This window comes from Schistocerca piceifrons, chromosome 6 (genome assembly GCF_021461385.2).
Source record: "Schistocerca piceifrons isolate TAMUIC-IGC-003096 chromosome 6, iqSchPice1.1, whole genome shotgun sequence".
NCBI classification, from domain to species: domain Eukaryota; kingdom Metazoa; phylum Arthropoda; class Insecta; order Orthoptera; family Acrididae; genus Schistocerca; species Schistocerca piceifrons.
This window is the reverse complement of record NC_060143.1, coordinates 11,462,728-11,480,010: the sequence shown is the minus strand read 5'-3', so window position 1 is coordinate 11,480,010 and position 17,283 is coordinate 11,462,728. Positions and strand designations below refer to the sequence as shown.

Sequence of the window (17,283 nt, the reverse complement as noted above, 5' to 3'; positions counted from 1 at the left end):
TACAGTCAGAATATTTCTAAGTCCAGCAACCTAGCAAACTAACAGAATTTCTCTAACTCCAACAACTGTCAAAATTATTTCAAGGTTCAACACCAGCTTAAATATTTCTATGTCCCACAGTCTAGTAAACTAACACAGCTTCTCCAAGTCCACACAGCAGCCATTTTACCACTCGTATCCCGACACTTGCTATCATGACTGCTTGCAACTCCAACCAACAAAACATTGCCTGCACAAGTACCCCTCTGTCTTTATTAGAGAAGGAAAGTTGCTACTCACCATATAGTGGTGATGCTGAGTCACAGATAGGCACAGTCAAGGTATCCATTTTTCAGTGCCATTGCATTTACATGTAGCTTTACCATTTGAATGCCTTTCAGTTTACACAAATGCAGTACATATCAAAGGTTGCTTCTTTCCACAGTGCATATTGTGATATACTTATAAATTTTCTGAGACTGTTATTTCTCTCATAATTTGAATAGTATTGAAATCATGCTCTGTGGTATAAAAGTTTAAACAAAGAGTGATCAGTTACAAATAGTGTAAAGTTATTACATTATAATGTGCTATTATGATGGGGATGAGGTTGAAGATGGGCACTGTTGTGTGTGATCACATGTTTTTGATATGGCCTAATGACAATTTTCTTGACTCACAAGTATCAAGAATTTGAATTCACCATTGATCATTTTGCAATGAAATAGGCTTCATTATTGTAATATAATACAGGACATAGTAATAGATGTGGGCACATAATAATAAAAAAATGTCAGTTAACTATAGTATACATATTAAGCACAGCAATAATAAAATACACTACAGGAAAATCTCTAAGAGTGAGTGTCAAGAAGTTATGCTATAGCATAGTATGGTACAAACTCTGTGCAATAATATTTTGATAGGGTATAGAGGACAAAATTATACAAGACATAGAAAAAATTATACAAAACATAAACACAGCATATACTAATACAACAAGCAAAAGGAAAATTTGTTAAATGCCAATATCGTCTTCAGGCATCTCAAGAAAATATTTAATATGGTAAAATGGGTGATCTATAGGTATACCACTAAATTTCAAAAATTTTTAGATCCATAGACTGAACATAGATTAGTAATTTGTTGAAAATTTTGAGTTGGTTCACTTCATGAGAATTTCCAATTCTTTCAATCTGTGCTTTGGTATATCTAAGTTATCCTCAGCTCTGGTGTCGTGTTCATGATTATTGCCTCTAGCAGCAAATACTGAAATATTACTTGTAATATGGAGGACAAACACTATGTATAAGTTTATAATTATTTGCGTAATGTGGAAAAAGCTCTAATAATACAAAGTATACATTAATTCTCAACTTCTTTACTAGACCAGAATTCTAAATTGAATTGTGCTTCTTTTTGCCCTTTTCTCACCTGTGTACAGTCAGGACAACAAAAGTTATTAATTTCCACAGTTTATGATAATTTGTATATCTTTGTGACTCTGTAGCTCATAAACTAATTGTGCTACAAGATTAATTAGATATTTTTACTTTTACACAGCTATGGTGCTTCATGCACTTTGTATTGGGACTAGGGTTTTAAAATGTGCATTAGGTGGCTGCATGTTTTTGCAGTGGACACAAATTACTTTGTACCTCATGTTTCTGGTCAAACCTGGCTACCTCCTGCCCTTCCACTTCGACAAACCCATCTGTGGGCAAACTGCTTTGGACAGATATGTGATAAATACTGCTGTCTACAGGCCAGGCATAGAGCTGCCTCTACCGCCACACTTTGTACTGGTGTCAATCTGTGCCTCGATTAGATTATATTAGATTAGATTGATTAGATTCAGTTTTCATTCCATAGACCAAAAAATGAGATGATTCTCATGGGTGTGGAACATGTCAGAAAGTATAACATAAAAAAATAAAACAATTGAATATAATACTTACCACCCTGATCATTTGTCAGGAGATATTCAAAATAGGCTAATATGATGCAGTAAACTGGAACAGCTAATATTTACAGAATTAACACGCTGGCAGAATGTAACACTCTTATGCACTATTAATAAATTTATCATACACAAAATACCTAATCTTGACTTTTGTGGCCAATTGTTGTCAAAACTGAAATCTAACAGATATTTTTACTTAAGCTGGCCTAACAGTCTCTGTTAAGGTATTCACATGTGGAGTCTATGGGTTTATTTTCTCAGAAAAATATATGCTCTTTCATTAAACATGTATGTACAATTTTCTTTGTGACAGTGTGACAATACGGAATACAACATGGGAGATTCTTGGCTACCTTACACACATCATCTTCCTGTACTTGAAGTGACAACTTTGATTTCAAAATTTGTTTTTCATTGAGTCAGAAGACTTTTTCTAATATTTTAATAATGTTTAACACTGCTTCTGATACACATTCTAGGCTCTCTCATCAGTTACATAATTTTGAGTTGGGTTATTGTAAAAACTTTTTTCTCAGCGAGACATTTACTTGCTCAAATTGGAACACAGTACACACCACATAACATGTTTTTCTTCTTTACTTGTTTTGCAGTTTCTAGCTAGATAATTGACTGCTCTTTGTCATTTGAAATCTTGTCTATGTCAACTGTATCTAAATTTGCACTTACAGGTATGACTGCATCATTGTAGTTTTGTGACCCTTCACAAGCACACTTGTGTTTTAGGCAGCCAATGAGGACTTCAACAGCTTTATAATTGCAGTTTTTCTGTTCCTTTTGGTGATTAATTTAAACCATCAGAAAATTATGTCTAAAATATGCTTTTGATGCAGCAGAACCTTAAAGTATCTGTTATTTTACTGCTGCTGAAACACTATGATTTAAAAATTCTTAAGGAAGATCAACTTTCATTTTACCATAACGACCTCATCTTATTACATTTACTTGTAGGTTCCAAGAAATGTTCAATTTTCTCTCTTTGCCAAAATCGTAATTACAGCTTTAAAACAAGCTCAATGGAGACATTTGGAAGTGAGAAATATCTGTCTTCAATGGCTTTTTTGGGAAGAATGACAGTCAGGAATTATTAAAAGGTTTCTCAGAGTATTCAGAATATGTGCTACACCAGACATGAAATACAGTTTTTAACACAATTCTTGTGATTCATCTCACATTGATCAGATTTGAAATGAAGCAAATAAATGAAAACAAGTATTACAATATGATACAGAATTTAAAGCTCTTACATAAATGTTATATGAATAAAGTAAACTTAAGAAAACAGTAGTTTGAAGGGAAGAGAACAGGAAGGAAAAAGAATTTTTTTCTGACAGGAATGAACTTGCAAACATTGCATCTGTAGTCAAGCATGTTACCCTCATGCTACCAGTGATACCATTGTACATGTATTAAATAATGTGACATATAAATTGTTGTTAAGTAATCTACACTGAGAGAAATGTTTATTTAATTCACATAATCTAGCATGCTTGTGTGAAATATATCTTTCCCTCCAATTTGATATTTTGCTTGTTCCTGCAATCCTTTCACCTTGTGGAATTTGTAAAAAAATCTGCTACCACTCTGTGCCCTTGAATAGTATTTTACTGCATAATAATGTGGCAATCTTCACTACACACATTATATTAGGCTCTTAAATTATAAAATGAGTCTGTATATTTCACACACATCTGTATACTAAGATAACCACTAATTATATCAGTTCTCTCATTATTCTCATGTACGACTTGGGTCCAAAATGGCTGCATTGTACCAGGTGAAGTTCAGCAGCCTAATGGCAGCTCTCAATTTTCAGCAACCTGCACATAAAAAGTTGTTGCTGCTTTCTTTATTTAGGGCTTTCTCCTGTAATTTTGTTTAGGCAGTGCTTTCAAAAAAGGATGGCTACAGTAATCCCTCATTTGACAGTGAATTTAGTGGTGCAGAAAGTGAAAAAGACTGTGATGTTACATCATTAGAGACTGAAAGTGATGACAGTTGATCAGTTGAGTGTCAAGTGCTTGCCAGTGGTATGAGATAAATACATCCACTATGCTCCAGTATGCTTTCATCTGCTCACTGTGTTTCTTCTTTCCGTCTTAAGACAATTTTGAACCAGACTTTTTAGCTACCCTGGCTTGGAATCCTTCCATTTTCAATACTCTTTCCTGATAGGCTTTTCTTTATTTCATTGAGTCAGCTTGTTGTGGACTTCCTACCCCACAGATAATTGAAAATCTTATTAGTTAATCTACTGTCTTGCATTTGAAATAAATGTCCAAAAAACATGAGTCTTCTTTTTGTCATTATGTCTGAAATATTTTTTATATTTTGGTATATTTCAACATTACTTCATAATTTCCAGCCATCTGCTGTGTTTTTTGGTCCTAGTATCTTCCCTATAATTCACCTTTCAAATACTTCTGATTTATCTAAATTGTTGTTCAGTGTCAGGTATTCACTTGCATATAGGCATTCTGGCTTCACTACTGCGTTGTAATGCCTTATTTTTGCATTTTTGGATAGACACTTTTTACTGTAGAGGTCTTTGGCTCTCCCCATTTTACACTTCCTTTCCTCTATTGCAGATTTTTCCAAAGCATTTTCTGGAATATCTCTCCTAGAGACAGAATTTTTTTACTCTCTCTATTTGACCAATATCTGTTTTCAGAAATTTTGGAGCGTCCTTAATGTTTGTTATAAATTTTGTTTTTTCTCCAGAAATTCTTAAGCCAGTTCTCCTGGCTATTTCTCTCAGGAGATTTATTTGTTATGGCAGATGCCACATTTTCGAAAAGTATAGCAAAATGATTGCAAATGAAAGACAGTTGATTTCAATCTTTTTGCTCCCTGTTCCTAACTTTATAAGGTTTTTGTTCCAAATCCTCATTGTTTTCTCTAACGCACTATTAAAAAGAATTGGGGATATGACATCATCTTGTCATACACCTGTTTTTATTTTGAAAGGCTATGAAATTTCTCCCATAAATTTGACTTTACAGACTGTATCTGTAATTGTTTCACAGATTAGGTTTGCTAGCTAAGACTTTACAACAAATTCTTGAATTATTTTATCTGTGGTTTCTCTGTCAACAGAATCAAAAGCTGTTTTGAAATCCACAAACATAACTACAATATCCTAGGAATTAAGTAATCTTTGGTGAATTACTTTCTTGATATTAAATGTTTGATCTGAACATGACCATCCTTTCCTAAAACCTCTTTGATAATCACCTAAATGACTGTCTAGCTTTGTTTCTATTCTGCTTAATAAAATCTTGGAAAATACTTTATATGCTATTGGTTGTATAGAGATTCCCTTCTAATTGTTTACATCCTATTTATTACCTTCTTTTGTGGAGTGGATGTATCAAGGCAACTTTCCAGTGCTGTGGGATTTTTTCTGTTTTGCAGATTTCTTCAAAGAGTAAATTTAGCTTCTATGCTATATTTGGCAAGGACCACTTCAAAAGTTCAGCTGTAATAGAATCTTCTCCACTAACTTTGTTGTTTTTGAGGGTTTTAATTACTTCTTCAATTTTGTGCTTGGTGGTACATCCATAGTTACCAGTCTGAAGTCTGCAGTCCCATCTAGCAAGTGACAGGGAAGGGGGAGAGGGAGGAGTAACAACCTCATTAAAAAAACCTGGGTCCATCTGGCTCTGGATGGTAGTACCATGTGAGGGCAAATGCCTAGGGTTACAAATGAAACCCAGCCAATGGTCCCGAAGGTGGAGGAGGAAGTGTGATTTAATTCCCAACAGTGGACACAACGGAAGAGCCTAGTGGAGTGAACCACGAACAAAAATCAAATTTCAGACTAACAATCCAATCTTGGAATTCAGTTCCTTACTTTGTATGTAATACTCAGGACTTTATTATTGTTGATCTTCAAAATTTTGTAATTCATTATGTTGCGCTTTAAAGTTATCTTTATAGGTCTATAGATGATGTAATTCATTATAGGATGTTTTTCAATGTTGTTGTTGTTGTTGTTGTTGTGGTCTTCGGTCCTGAGACTGGTTTGATGCAGCTCTCCATGCTACTCTATCCTGTGCAAGCTTCTTCATATCTGAGTAACTACTGCAACCTACATCCTTCTGAATCTGCTTAGTGCATTCATCTCTTGGTCTCCCTCTATGATTTTCACCCTACACGCTGCCCTCCAATACTAAATTAGTGATCCCTTGATGCCTCAGAACATGTCCTACCAAACGATCCCTTCTTCATGTCAAGTTGTGCCACAAACTACTCTTCTCCCCAATTCTGTTCAATACCTCCTCATTAGTTATGTGATCTACCCATCTAATCTTCAGCATTCTTCTGTTTTTCAATGGTGAAACAATATTTTTTGGAACATAATTTGAAAAACAGCAATACATTAAGGGGTCAAACACCATACTGCACATAGCTGACCTACTTTCTCTCCACCTTGACCATGCGCACTCCTCAGCAGCACTGCACTGCACTGTATGCCACCCCTCCCCTTCCCCACCCCAGCCTCCTCCTTACCCTCACCCTGTCACCATTCCCATCATGCATCATACACTGGTGCTGCTGCTGCTCGCAGTGTGGCTACAGTTGCCTGAGACTGCAATTGTGTGTGGGGGAGTTGTGTTTGCGCGCGCGCGCGTGCGTGTGTGTGTGTGTGTGTGTGTGTGTGTGTGTGTGTCATCTATTTTTGATGAAGCCCTTATGGCCGAAAGCTGTTTTAAAGGTTAACAATAGATTTTGTTCTTGCCCAATGTTTGGCATTGAGTGACAAATTTAGATTCAGCCTAAAATGTTTTGAGTGATATTTTTACTATGATTTCCATGAACCTCACCCTGAGACATTGTAACAGATTGATAAATTTTAAATTTTATAATTTTAATTTTACAAATATATAGTCAAATTTTTTTATTGCACTTAGGATTATATACGTAATCTCAATTGAATACATTGGAATATATGGGCCTATTCATTCACATGTATAGCTCTTCTGGCTGAAATCAATTCAGGTACAAAATACAACTGATTAATTGTATAAAATTTACCAACAGATCAGGCCACTCACATGATAAGGTACATTGCTCAACATATGTGCACTATCTGTTGAAAAGTGAAGCACTCCGAAGGGGAGGAGGAAACCCATGAACCTTCATTGGTTGAAATATGTGTAATATTGCTTCAGTGATTATAAAATTAATTCGTATTTGCAAAGAACTTGACAGCACGAGCCTGTTCACCTGTATGATGTTACACCTCATCTGGCCTGGTTGCATGCACTGATTCGGCTGAGGAGCAGGTTGTCATAAATTTGTTGTATACTTCATTTGCTGGGTATTGGCTCTGTGAGAGAGCTAACATACAAGCTTGTCCTTCACATGTTGTATTGGACAGAGATCTGGGGATATTGCTGGCTACTGGAGTGCCGGCAGCCCATCGAGGCACATGCTGAGTGTTGACAATCCTTGCTCTGATGGAAAATGGCACCAAGATATTTTCACATGTGGGGTAACACATGAGGCCACAGGTCATCCGTAACACACCATTGTGCCATCAGAATTCTCTCAATCATTACCAACCATTACCTAAAGTCCTAACTGATGGGTCCCTGCAGCCTGATTCCAGTAGTAATACTGCTGCGCTTCTTCAAAACATTGGAAGAATGGAACTTCTTCCCAGGTCACCGCCATAGTCATCTAGAGTACTACTCTACACGATGCTATCGTCAGCAGTCCAAACTTCTCAGTCAACTCCAAATGCAGCCATTTGTGTTGTGGTATAAATGAAGCTTACACATGGGATGGTAATTTCCTAGTCTAGCTACTGGCAGTCTCCGACCAATGGTGTGGGATGATACAGAATATTGCAGAGAGTCCATTACATGTTCTCAGAGGTCAGACGCAGATTTAAAAGGGTTATGATGCAATCCTTGCTTGTGGTAGCCAATGTGATAGATCAGAAACTTGATGTTTAGTGTGCCTGCCCACAACATAAAGCAATCCAGCATTGGGCCACTGTATGCCCCACAAATCTGGATATTACACAGTTTGACCAGTCAGTTGGGTGGTGATACAACTGAGACTCTCTTTAAACACTCAGATACTGTTAACAATGTCTAACATAGGTACACAGCATCTCCATGTCCTTCAGAGTGATCACTCAACATCTGACATTGTTCATGACCCTCACATACCCTATGGTCACAACGCTAAATATGGACAACGCTAATGCACTCCGGTCATTGTTCTACCTATCACAAAAAATTGCCTTTATATCATTTACATATCTGCCAATGCTGTGTACTTGTATGAAGTTACTCTGACTTCCAACTGAGTCTTCTGGAAGCTTCACATTTTTTATTAATCTGCTGCACAGCTTTTCTACTGTACTGTGAATGGTTACATCATAGATTATTTCATTTTGTTGTTATAAACATTCCAGAGTCTTCAGCCAATATATTTTGATAATGGCGCTTACAATCACTCTTATGAGCCAGAGTATTTCAAAAAATGGACTGATTTTTCGTTTCTTGAAGGAAGGGCGAATCTCTCAAAATACAGGTACTAATGCGTTACCTATTATTTTGTTGTCAAAATGCAGTTACACGTAAAATTTCTTACTAATATTGCTTGAGTATCTTTTTTTCCAGCTTATCTCAAAACTTAGAAGAAGTGAAGACAGCTCTACCACTTGACCTCTCTGAAATTTCAAAACATGATGCTCCTTGTGTAGAATGGTATGCACTGAAAAGATGCTGGCTAAAGAAACCTGGAGTTACCACAATTTTTAATACTTTAACAAGGTTTGTTTGGTTTCATTAATTTGTATCAAAAGGTGAACTCACTTTAAAAAATTGTAAGATAACAAAAAGACAGAATGGGGAACCCTTACATATCTTCAGGATATGAAACTATGAAACTCCAGTACTGCTGATGAACACATTTAAAGTGAAGAAAACTTATCCTACCTTTTAAACACAATTTGTGTGTGTGTGTGTGTGTGTGTGTGTGTGTGTGCCCCCTCAGGGAGGAATGAGGATTTGGTTTTGTAAGGTTGGAAAGGGATAGGTCACTAAAACCCCAATTTGAGAGTCTCCATCTTGGTGAACGATGAAGCAAAACAAAGATGAAATTGAAGCCATTAAAGAGCATAGGAGGTGAAATATAGTACACTGGTAAGCAGAGTGCCAGATGAAGAGTGAAGAGAAATGAGTAGTGTAAGGAGGGAAATATCAAGATAAAAAAGTTGAACAGTGAAACACTACCAATGAGAATACAGAGAATACACTGATCTACCAAAGTCTAATTGCAATGTTGTTAATTATTCCAATTTATGTAATAACTGGACTTGTATTGGAGATTACAAATCTTCAAATATTTAAAGCATGAAGTAGAGGGTGAAAGATTTAGTAAAAAAAGTCTTGCACTTAACTTGATTCTCATTGTTTATTGTCAGTTCTTCTCTTTCTTGGCACAGTAGTTGCAGTTTGATGATTCCTTCACACAAAAGCTGCCAAGAGGTGTATGAGTTCGGTTTATCGATACATTAAATGATTAATGCTGTGTAGCAGAAACTTAACTTCTTTTCAACATTAATTTATTTCATATTTTGTGGTTTCCAAAAGTTAACACACTTCTTAACAAGAACTGATAACTTCTAGCTGTCTCATGCCAAAATGCAACACACACTCTCTCGACATGAACAAGAACAGTGATATTAATAACTGCAGTAAAGGTATGTTTAAATGTTTGATATATCACTGTCCTTGACCAAAGAATTAAAATTGATTAACGTTTCATGAAATCAAAATGAAATACAGGCTGATTTTTTTAAAACAATTATCAAAAACATTAAATATAAGAACAATACTAGACCTAAATATTTTCAACTTCACAAATTAATAGAACTGTGAAGTAAATTAGAAATACAAAAATAATTATTTTTCTCATAAACTAGTTAATCACATCAATTTTGTGCATCAAAATTATAGAAAACACATAGTTTAAAATTTTAATTTCTTTTGATCATGTTCTGAATTATAGTATGTCGGGTTCTCTGATACTTGATGAAAAGTAGAGGTGCATTGACCACTTCCATTTCAGTAGTGCACCAACAATTTTGTAAGTACGCAGATGTGAACAAAATTCTGATACAAAAATAATGGAACTGCCCAAAGCTATTTTGGAAAGAGAGAATTGATTTTCTACAAGTGAAATGTATTTGATATGTTTTGATTCCAGGGTGATTAAAGATATGTTTCGATTCCAGGGTGATTAAATATTGTTGTAAACACAAGTACATAAAAGAAACTGACATTTGTAAATGACATGAGAGAATGATTAGCTAACTAACTAAGCAATACTAAATACAGACACATATGGTGTAGATGTTTTTCACAAAATTATTCATAAATTTGCTGCATTTGGTGTACAGTGTCACAGTGTTCATTTACCAGTGTTTCTTACGGCATCTGAGGTCATAAAAGATTACATAGTATTTCACAATCGCATAAAGCAATATTTCGTAAAGGGTCTTATGAATTTTATAAAGAAACTAATTATCACTTCATTTTGTATTTCTATTCTTGCAAAACATAGAAGTTTTTACAAAAAGAGGTTCAGACATCATTGCATGCAAACCTGACTTCACATTCATTTGGCATTTCCATGGCCTTGATAGTACATCAGACCATTATCCACAGTTTGTCCATCCTTTTCACACCTTGGCTCCGTAGAATGTCTTGTTCGTGACTGTAATATCAGCTACGAAAAACATCACTAATTAGTTTCTGGGTACAATACCAGTCATACGTGAGTTAATGGATATCATGTTTAAATACTGGGGTTGGTCTTTCATGGAGAAATAGACTAACATGAAATTTTTTTAACTAGTCTTTTTTGCCGAAACAATAGGTCAAAGTCAAAATTGCAATTAAGACAAACATTGACACAAAGCCTTAATACATCAACAGATAATTCAAAAGATTATTTAAACATATATAAAGACATATTATTAAAATTGGGAATTGAAAATTTGTGGTGTTGTCATCATTTTAAACAAAAGCCTCCTTTGGGTTAACATTTTGTGAAGTATTACTTTTTCAAAACGTCATCTAACTCTCTTTCAATTATGGTCAGGTTTGTTTCAACTGTTTGATGTTATCAAATAGCAACATCCTGACATTACAACTATTTTTTTCAGTTCTTCAACTACATCCATCATTTCTGTTGTCCCAAGTTAACACTTATTACACTAATTACTTTGTTATTTTCATATTTTTTCTTTCATCTAACGAAACCACAGTAATCATTAAATGAGTATTAGCATATACTCTTTGCCATTGTCAAAAATGACACAATAAGAAAGAATAAGGTTACTTCAACCTCTTCAACAACACCGTAAACATAAAAATCATCAACATCAACAGCATAATTTAAAACATCATTATTATGGTATCTCCTTTCCTATCAATATTTCCACAACATCTCACAAAGACCCTACTTCAACATAATATCACAACATATTCTACAAAATGTATCATCATTATTGTATTGTAAATTATTTTGCACATTGTGCATTTGCAGTCAAACTTCAATCAATTCCTGTACATTTCTATCAGTTAACTATTCCATCACAAAATATTATTATCATTATCAACACTTTTATCAAATATGTGGTCTGATAAACATTTTCCTTGTTTAAATGGTATTCATTACATAATAGCATTAAGAAAATACTTCAGATTGGTTAACATATATGAAATTTCATCTAAAAACTTTTACTGCAGGGTCCTCAATGTTAGCCATTCTTTCAGACATGTCCGAAAGAACAGTTATCACATATACAAATATATGTGCCTTGATGGCAAGTAATGATACCTTCACTTCGGATGCATTTTTCCGTCGCCATACGTGGGAATCAGGTGAGGCTGTGAGTGATGAGGATAATGAACAGGAGCACTGTGTATGTTATGTAAGACATATGGGAATTTGGGTTATATGGGAGGCGTGCTTGGATAGCCAAAATGTTTAAGGTGATCACTCATGATAAGAGGAAATCCTAGGTTCGAGTCCCATTTGACACAAATTTTCACTTGCCTTCATTGGATTTGTATCAATGCCCAGTTGCAGCTGGTATCAGAATTTCTCTTACTGTGGGATCTTGAATGGTGTCTGTTCTTTCAGACATGATCGAGAGAACAGACACCATACACAGGGTGTTTGGAAATTCCCTTTACAAACTTTTAGGACTTGTAGAGGGGAGGGAATACATAATATTTGTAATAGGAACCTATGTTCAGAAATATAACATTTCATTTCTATGATGGTTTCAATCCAGATGTTTAACTCATTTGCTTCTGCTTGAAGAATTAGATTAGGTGTGATGCAGTACAATTATTAGGTAACAATTGGAAAAGAAGCGTAATAAAACATCCATTTATCACTTAAGCACATATGTTTGTATTAACACTCAAACATTAAATGTTAACATTATTCAAAAAATAAAAAATAAAACAACCAGCATACAGAGCAGTACTGATGCATTACAACAGCAACTGATGCACACTCTCCATCCATCATGGTGTCTCTTCAATTTATAGTGCAGCAGCCAGAACTCATGTCAGCTGACCTTCCTCTGTCTCTGCAGAAGTGTCACAAATTCAACTTTTCATATGACCCCACAAGAAGCAGTCCATGGGAGTTAAATCCAGTGAGCACAGCAGCCATGCAGTCACATCACCTAGGCCTAGCCTTCTTTCACCATATCGTCTGTTGACATGTCGCTGATATGCACTTCAGAAGTGAGGTGGTGCACCATCAGGCTGAAACCACATTTCCTGTTGGACATTCAGTGGCACAGCTTCCAAGAATGGGTCCAATATGTTTTGTAGGAACTTTGAAACTTTTCTCTTTCCCTCAGCAGATGTCAACACATTACACATATGAATTGAAACTGTCATGAAACAGAAATGGTATGTTTCTTGATGCGGGATCCTGTTCAAAATATTATGTACTCACTCTCCTCTACAAGTCCCAGAAGTTTGTAATGTGAATTTCCAAACACCCTGTATATAAGTATTTGCACCTTGACAGCAAATGATATCTGCACTTTGGGTGCCCTCTGCCTTTGACCTCTTGTGGGAATCAAGTGAGGCTGTGAGTAATGAGGGTAATGGAGAGGGGACACTACATATGTAGTTTGAAACATTTGGGAATTTGGGTTGGATGGGAAGCGTGCTTGGGCAGCCAAAGTGCTTAAGGTAATCGCTCATGATTAGGGGGAATATGAGTTCAAGTCCTGATTGGGCATTAATTTTCACTTGTCGCCAATGGATTTATTTCAGTGCATGATTGCAGCTGATGTTATAATTTCTCTTTCATCATTACACAGACTCACAGTTGTCAGCTCTTGAATGGTGTATTTTTGAGACATGTCTCAAAAGAACAGATATGACATACATAAAGCATACAGTGAAACTACACTTAAAAATTTTCAATGTCTGTGCACTTACTCTCTAATGATACATTTCTGACTTAATGAAGAGAGGATAGTATGACAGTAGAAGATCATTTGAAAGATTTAAAGAAAAGTTTGAGAAGTAATACATTAGATAAGAAACAGTGTTACATAGGTCAGTGTTCTGTGTTCGCTAGGCACATATGGTGAAAAGAGCTCATGACTTTCTGAGGACACAAGTGTTAATATTCATTTATACCCTAGGTGACTTCTGCATCTGTTTCCACTACTGTCATGTTTCCATTTGCAGATCTTACCTAAGTCACATCCTTGCATAAAACTTCGATAAAACATTTTTCTGACACAGATTTTACTTTCTTTTCAACAAAGTTCTTTGGCAACTTACATACAAACACATCACCCACACCTTTGACTTCGCAATCACTTTCTCACAGTGAGACTTTCAACATCACCAAACATTTACCTAAACAATGGATTTTCACAACCAGTCCAGTTATGTACAAATTTACCACTACAAGTGTTAGCTAACATTGTATAATTGTCCCTGTTTTCTTTGTAACATTTCTGAATATATAAATTTGTTAAGTCTACACAGTTGTCAAAGTACACTTCATTTAGACTAATTTCTTTAACTTTTGAAAACTTTCTCCTTCTGAGCTACAGATAAGTTCACCTTTGGTGTAATAATGTTAAGATTAGTATTTTTTGTTTTGAGTCAGCCATAATTCTTCAAAACATTGTCTTTTACATAAAAAAACACTCTATTTAAATATTTTTTCCTCTACCACATCATCTTCAACTTTGTTGTTGTTTGTCATGAAAGTATTTCTGTGTCTTTCAAGAGTCTCTTTTAGTCCATCCATTTTAGTTTACTATCTCCATAAAACCAGTCTCAACACAAGATTTATAGTCTATTCGGTGAAGGGAAGTTACCGGCAAAAATTTGTGTAATCACAAATTTTTTGTAGAGTGGTATTGACAGGGAAGTGCCATGAATAACACAATACAAATCCTAACAATTGGGGGTGAGCATTGAAGCTGGAGCAAGGGATGTTTTAAGTTAATTTTTTTGTGTTTTTGTGGTTTAACTTGAAAACCATGGATTCTACTGAAAATACTTCACAGTACAAAATTAAACTATGTTAAATTTCCTATAAGAAGATACCTATTCATTCTTTAGAATAAATAATTTCTATGTTGCAGATGATGGAAAAATCACAGATTATTAAAAATAGTGTTTTAATTGTATAAAATTATTGTTTAATACTAAAAGAATTGGGTTAAGAACAAACACAGTGTGTCCCAAATGCTACTTTACAACTTCAGTGTCATACAACTCGACATGTAATTAACTTGAAGAAAAAAGTAAAGTTTCTATGGTCCAACAACTCAAAAAGTTTTTTGTGTAAGATAATGAATAAATGTTTGCCTTTCCAGGTGACATGAGCAAAATAACTGAAAAAGAACATTATCCTTTGCTGTTGCAGGATGTTAGAGGCACGTTAATGAATTGAAGAACATGTTCTGCACAGGAAAATGCAGAGTTTGTGGCTTGGTTTATTGAAATACAGTCAGACACCCAAGATCAGAGAAATTTTAGAGTGTGATATGGGAAACCACCATCCTCTCAGCCATCCATAAGAAAATGCCACAGGATCTTGATGGAAACTGGGAGTGTGGACATGAAGTACCTTGAAGGCAGACCAGTGAAAAGTGATGAAGATATGGAGAGAATTCAACAGGTCTTCCAGCATTCACCACAGAAGTCTGTTTGTAAGGTATAAAAAGAACTGCAAATCCTTCATCCAACAGTGCCCCAAGTACTCCAAAAGCATCTTCATCTGTTTCTCTGAACTTGAATGTCTGACTTAATTTCAATCAACCAAGCCACACACTGCACCTTTTCCATTTTTCAGTTCATTTATGTTGCTCTGGTCACTGTGCAGCAACAAAGAAAAAAAATTTTTTTCAGTTATGTTGTTCTAGTCACCTGGAAAGACAAAACATCTGTTCATTATCTTACATAAAAAAAATTTTATGAATTTAAGCATCAGATGAGCTTCACTTGTTTTTCTCTAAGATAATTACAAGAAAAGTTATGTGACCCTGAAGTTGTAAAGAATTTTTGGGACACCCCATATTAAATTTTTTTGCTGCATCTAAGTGCAGTAGAACCATTTTGGGATAAATTGTGTTCTGGGGGGTGTAACAGGGTGGAGGGTTGGAGTGTGAGGAAAGGTAGGTCACCAGAGCAAGTGTTTCTTTTCCACAAAGTGCATTGCCACCATATGGTAATATTGTAAAAAGGATAGATTGCTACTCGCCATATAGTGGAGATGTTGAGTCTCAGATAAGCATAGCAAAAATATTGTCAAACAAGAAATCTTTCGGCCAAACAGGCCTTCTGAATTAGACATCATACACACACACATTCACGCAAACGTGACTCACACACACGTGACCACTGCCTCTGGCTGCTAAGGCAGTCACATTGCACATCATTTTGGCACTGACATGTAAATGAAAATGAAAACTGAAAACTGATGAGACTCAGTATAGGAATAAAAACGCCAGAGCTGCTGCAGTAAATTCCCTTGTTATGAGCCGTCAACTAAAGAGGCATTAGATTTTATATAGAATGCAACACAGAATTAACTTCTTTCCCAGCTCGCATTTATCAAGAATATTTTTCACAATAATAGTTCCATGGAACTGGGAAGAGTGTACGTCACAAAAAATGTAAAACATCAGATGCACCAAATCACAGACGAACACTCCTGACTTATTTCTTTTGCAAACCTCAAATATTATGTTCCTGGAGCAAAACAAGCTTCTCTCAAAGAATCAGCATAGATTCAGGAAAAACCATTTATATGAAAACAGCTGGCTTTATTTGAATACAACTTGCAAACAGTAGATGCATGTGAATGGACAGATTAAATCTTACTAGATTTCTGAGAGGTGTTCAACACTGAATCACGCTGCTGACTAATCACCAAGATACAGTCATACAAAGTATTTTTGCAGGTATATAGTAGCCTTGATGCATAGATACACAGGCCTTTATTGTTCTTAAACTGCATAAATGATTTATCAGATAGTATCAGCAGCACAGCATTGACGTGCAAAAGATTAGATTAGATTCAGTTTTCATTCCACAGACCCAAAAAATGAGATAATTCTCATGGGTGTGGAACATGTCAGAAAGTATAACATAAAAAACATAAAACATTTGAATATAACACTCACTACCCTGATCACTTGTCATGTTATTGTCAAAATATGTGAATATATTACATTAAACTGGAACTGCTAATATTTGAAAAACAAATACACTGTCAGAGGGAAACATTTTATGCACTATTAATAAATTTATCATGCACATAAGCTGGCCTAACAGTCTGTGTTAAGACATTCATCTATAGAGTAGAAGGCATTACTTATGAAGAAGTCTTTCAACCTCTGTTTGAACCGTGCTTTATCGGAAACCAAGTTTTTAATGGTCGCTGACTTTATTGAAAATGTGTGTTCCTGAGTACTGGACCCCTTTTTGGACCAAGGTAAGTGATTTTAGGCCTTTATGTAGATTGTTCTTTTTCCTAGCACTGGTACTGTGTACTGATCTATTGGTTGGAAATAGAGATATATTACTTGCAACAAATTGCATTAAGGAATAAATATATGGAGAAGCAGTGGTTATTATACAAAGTTCCTTGAACAGATTCCTACATGATGTTCTTGAATTTACAACACAAGTTATTCTTATTACATGATTTTCACACTAAAAACTTTTGCTCAGTTTGATGTGTTATCCCAGAATATGATCCTGTATGACATAATAGAATGAAAGTAAGCA

The 17,283-nt window shown here is 35.3% G+C and overlaps 1 long non-coding RNA gene across 1 annotated transcript; it reads left to right on the top strand.

Annotated features, from left to right (window-relative positions):
• The first annotated feature begins 8,398 nt into the window (after positions 1-8,398).
• Positions 8,399-15,421, top strand: LOC124803109. Its single transcript, XR_007017207.1, has 3 exons — positions 8,399-8,509; positions 8,599-8,751; positions 14,915-15,421. It is a non-coding gene; the product is annotated as an uncharacterized LOC124803109 (long non-coding RNA).
• The last annotated feature ends 1,862 nt before the right edge of the window (positions 15,422-17,283 follow it).